Source organism: Colobus angolensis, unplaced genomic scaffold (genome assembly GCF_000951035.1).
Source record: "Colobus angolensis palliatus isolate OR3802 unplaced genomic scaffold, Cang.pa_1.0 Scaffold119, whole genome shotgun sequence".
NCBI lineage: Eukaryota > Metazoa > Chordata > Mammalia > Primates > Cercopithecidae > Colobus > Colobus angolensis.
The window spans coordinates 146454-151904 of NW_012113030.1; the positions used below are offsets into that span (position 1 = coordinate 146454).

The 5451-nt window shown below is 40.5% G+C and overlaps 1 pseudogene; it reads left to right on the plus strand.

The window, feature by feature from the left end:
• The first annotated feature begins 1048 nt into the window (after window positions 1-1048).
• LOC105500853 overlaps window positions 1049-5451 on the plus strand; it is a 10323-nt pseudogene continuing 5920 nt past the window's right edge.

A 5451-nucleotide genomic window follows, 5' to 3' on the forward strand; every position in this document is an offset into this window, starting at 1 on the left:
CACATTCCATTATTGAGAACAGAATAATTTCTTGCCTTTCCAGAGTCCCTCTTAGTGGGGATTGGCCAAGTGACATTGTCCTGCCCCGGGAGACAGAAGTGGAAGTTGGCTGAAAGGTTTCTAGCCGTGGTGTGCTGGGGCGATTTGAACCAGGACGAGAGTTGATCGTCTATTGTTCAGGAATTCTGCACGTTGGTTGTTCAACACATTCAGTACTTAAAAATATTAAATAATATAAACGTGCAAATTAAAAAATGCATTAAACCAGAGGCAATGGCCCACGTCTAACACATTGGAAGCCTGAGGCAGGAAGATCACTTGAGCCCAGGAGTTCAAGGCCAGCTTAGGCAAAAAAGGAAGACCCTGTCTCTACAAAAAATTTTAAAATTAGCTAGGCGTGGTGGTGTGGGCATGCATTCCTAGCCACTCAGGAGGCTGAGGTGGGAGGATCACTTGAGCCATCTGCTCAAGGCTCCAGACTTATATTTATATAATATAAAATATATATATATTTTGAGATGGAGTCTCACCCTGTCGCCAGACTGGAGTGTAATGGCACAGTCTCAGCTCACTGTAACCTCTGACTCCCAGGTTCAAGCGATTCTCCTGTCTCAGCCTCCCAAGTAGCTGGGCTTATAGGCGCCCACCACCACGTCCAGCTAATTTTTGTATTCTTAGTAGAGACAAGATTTTGGCATGTTGGTTGATTGGTTTCAAACTCCTGACCTTAATTGATTGCCCGCCTCGGCCTCCTAAGGCGCTGAGAATACAGGCGTGAGCCACCTTGGCCATAATATTTTTCTGTTTCCAAACATTTTACATGAGAGGAAAGTGGAGAATAAATCATCTGACACTCTACTGTAAAAAAAATCTTTGTGCCTCTCTTCTTTTCACCTTTCCTAAGTGTGCATATTACCAAAATGTCTTTAGGTTGAGGTCCCCCCGTGAAAACTTTACAGGGTGTTGTGTCCTCAGCCACCCTCCTGTCTTTTCCTAGTCCTGGCATTTTAGAACTGTCTGGGGATGACCCAGGATACTCACAGTGGCCATGTCTATTGGAGGGTCTAGTGAGTATCAGCCCCGGCATCATCTCATCCCCAACGACAGCGTGAGGTAGGGGGTAGAGTCTCTCAGGGTAGCAGCTGGATGCTCTTGGCCTTAGAGGAATCTCCTGGTATAATTTCATCTAAAATGGTGACCCCTTAGGGTCATTAAAATTTTAGGACATTAAAATAAATAGACAATACAACATAATGTCATTAAACTTAGGTCATTAAAACTGTTCCTCCAGCTGGAGTTTTTATTCCTTGGAGACACATTGATGGTCTGCTAATGGGATGCTGATATTGAGAGGAAAAGGCAGAAATGATTTCTGCTCTCTAGATTGTCTCAGAGTTGTGAAGAGAGAAAAACTGTCCCAAAGGACAAGGAAAACCCACCCCAGAGAGGATGTGCAAGAACCTGAATATTAAAATGCACTTAAGGCACACAGGAGGACAAAGAGCAGTGCTAGTGCCTCCTAGGTGGTCACTGAGTGCTTTACTCAGGGATGGGTGTCCTGAGGGATAGAATGGCCTGCCATGACACTTAGAAAGGTCTGTGTTGGAGTCAGCACTACCTCTCCCTGAGTTTGTTACCTTGAAAACGCTTGTCCACTTATTTGAGTTTCAGGTTTTCATTGACTGTAAGATACATTTTGTCAGTACAGCTTGAAAGATAAAAATACTATTTCCAAAGAGGCAAGGTAAAATGATGTATTTTATTTGCTGCAAATTCGTATTTATTTCTTCCCCAGAGTGAGTGTAGTAAGTTTTAAAGGTCTATTCTTTTTAAGGGTAATTTCAAATGGAATTGTAGGACTTAGCTTTGTCAATGCTACTGGTGAAATAAAAGTGTGATAGATAAATTGATCATTTACAAAGATTCACCAAAATGTCAGTTTCCCACTTGTAGCATGGTGAAGAATTTATGACAGTGGACACATCTGTATCCTCTTATCTGGATATCTGAGGGTTTTTTGTTGTTGTTGTTTGTTTTTTTGGAGACGCTGTCTTGCTGTGTAGCCCGGCTGGACTGCAGTGGAGCCATCTCTACTTATTGCAACCTCCACCTCCCAGGTTCAAGTGATTCTCCTGTGTCAGCCTCCTGAGTAACTGGGATTATAGGCACCCACCACCACACCCAGCTAATTTTTGTATTTTTAGTAAACATGGGGTTTTAGGCCTGGCACGGTGGCTCATGCCTGTAATTCCAGCACTTTGGGAGGCCAAGGTGGGCAGATCATGATGTCAGAAGTTCCCGACCAGCCTGGCCAATATGGTGAAACCCTGTCTCTACTTAAAAAACAAAAAAATTAGCTGAGCCTGGTGGCAGGCACCTGTAATCCCAGCTACTTGGGAAGCTGAGGCAAAAGAATTGCTTAAACCCGGGAGATGGAGGTTGCAGTGAGCCAAGATCTTGCCACTGCACCCCAGCCCAAGTGAAAATGTGAGACTCTGTCTCAAAAAACAAACAAACAAACAACAAAAAGACGGGGTTTTGCCATGTTGTCCAGGCTGGTCTCAACCTCCTGATGTCAGGTGATCGCCCGCCTCAGCCTCCCAAGGTGCTGGGATTACAGGCGTGAGCCACCATGCCCAGCCCACTCTATTTTCTTTTTATTCCATAAATTTTAATATGTTTGAGTTTGTCTGTTCCTTTATCACTTTTTTCTTACCTAAAAAAAATTCTGCCTAATCCTTCATAAAAAAAAAAAAAGAATCTTCATGTGACTTCTGAAAGTGTTCTAGTTTTATCTTTCATATTTGATATATAATAAGTTGATTATGGTTCATGGAATAGAGAAGAATGCAATGCATTTTCTCAAGTAGATGCCAGCCTGGTTTGCCTCATATTTTAAAGTTCATGTGATTTCTTTTTCTATTCTACAGTGCCTACTCTATCATTCATCAACTTTCCATATAAATGCTGGGTCATTAAGACTTTTTTTTTTTCCGTGATCTGCTTGCCTATCTCTCTGCTAGTACTTTGCTGTCCTGAATATTTTCATTTGAAAATCTTAGAAGTATGTTAGACAAGCCATCACTCTTTTTTAGATGACGAAAACGCATTAGACATTTGTCATTTTTACTTCATATGAAAAAGTAGTTTTTCTTGCCTAAAACAACCTGATTTGGGAATTTACGTGATTTCACAGGATTAGCATCTGGAAGTGGTGACATTAATGTCATTTTAAAAAACATGTGTCATATTTCCTCTTATTCCTTTCTGCCTTGACATTGCGCAATAGAAATTTTAAAAATTATTGTATTAGTATTGTCAAATATCAATTATTGGTTTTATTTACTTCTCAATTAAATTTAATAAGCCTATTCTCTCTTGGTGTAATCACATGGAATGGGCTCAACGCCCCAGTTAACAAGTGACAGCACATGTAAAATATTGTCTACCAGGGAAACTCATTGAACACTTAGTGTTCAGACTGTGTTTTGGTGGCTGATTCCCTAAGCGCCACTGCAGTGACACAAAATAATAGACCTTCAGCAGAAAAAGTTTTGGCAAATATATTGCATAAGCCATTTAGATGCAGTGAATTATTCTTATTACTTGGGTTGGTGGAATCCCTTTCAAAATGGAAGTTACTAATACAAACAAAGATGGAACTTTGCGAGCAGGCGTTTTTAAGAATAAGTAGTCTCAGGACTGATAATATTAACTCACTTATGAACATCAGGTAGGACTTTATTATGGCAGATACTAGAAATGTACAAAGTGAAGTTAAAAGGTAACTCCTAGCAGCACATCTTACTCCCTGGATTCTCTAATGAGATAGGTGTTTCTACTTTGCTGTTGCCTTTTTGAATAGTTCAATTCTAGCATTAATACTGCTGTGTGGGAGGGAGTATGTGTGAACAGAGTAAGAGTTGTGACAATCGAGTCATAGAATAAATGCTTGGAAATTTTAGAAGCATGTAAACAGCTTATGAATTGAGTATAAATTTCCAGTGCTGTCAGTCTCACCCATCCTTCTATCCACATGTTTGGAATGTTCTAGGACTCCATGACTTTTGAGTTTGTGGCTGTGAACTTTACCCAGGAGGAACGGACTTGGCTAGATTCTTCTCAGAACAATCTCTGCATAGAAGTGATGCAGGAAATCTGCAGGAACCTCTCTTCTGTAGGTGAGAATGACAACACATTTCACTTAATTACAGAAGTATTTCCGTATCATCAGTACTATTTGTGATTTGGAATGTGGCAAGGGAATGATTTGGTGAAGAAATCAGGCATGGGCACTGTGTACAATGAACATTAAATCTAGTAATGTTTCTATAGTTTGTATTAATTCGTGATAATTTTGTGGGTCTGCATTTTAGGAAACGAACGGAAAGACCAGAATATTGAAGATCACTTTGAAAAACCTGGGAAAGATATAAGATAATTTGCACTGAGAAGAAGAAATAAAGTCCTCTGAAGGAATCTTAGCATGTCATGAACTTAAAAACAAGCAATCAAAACAAGTAAGAGTCACTTGAAATTTATTTCCTTTTAGAAAAATTTCACCCAAAATGTAACGTACTTCAGTGTAGCAGTCAGTGTTTGGAAAACAGTTTACTTGAAAATAGTACTACAAAATTGTGTATATGAATGTTACTATTTTGGTCAAAGCCATGCAGGTGGTAGCTGTGTTTTCAGTAGTAACCGATTTACTATCAAATAGTTCAATCATGGCAAAAAAAAAAAAAAATACATTTTCCCTGGTATTGCTAGCAGTGTAAATCCAAGACTTATTAATAAGTAGAAAATTATTAAATCAATCAATAATAATGTGCCTATCTTTTTTTAACAGAAATCATATGGTACACAGACTGTGTGAAAGCAAAGAAAGTAGTCAGTGTGATGGACAAGTTGTCAGCCAAATTCAAGATCTTGATCTGAATGAGAATATTTCTGCTGGATAAAAACAATGTGAACGCAATATTTGTGGAAAAGCCTTTGTACGTCATTCCCTCCTTAATAGGCGCATCCTAGCTCACTCAAGATACAAACCATAGGGAGAGAAGCAATATAAATGTGAACAGTATAGGAAATTCTTCATTTCTGTTCCAGGTGTTAGAAGACACGTGATAATGCACAGTGGAAATCCAGCTTATAAATGTATGATATGGCCGGGCATGGTGGCTCACGCCTGTAATCCCAGCACTTTGGGAGGCCGAGACGGGCAGATCACGAGGTCGGGAGATCGAGACCACCCTGCCTAACACGGTGAAACCCCGCTCTACTGAAAATACAAAAATTAGCCAGGTGCGGTGGCGGGCACCTGTAGTCCCGGTTACTCGGGAGGCTGAGGCAGGAGAATGGTGTGAACCTGGGAGGCGGAACTTGCAGTGAGTGGAGATCGCACCACTGCACTCCAGCCTGGGTGACAGAGCGAGACTCCGTCTCAAAAAA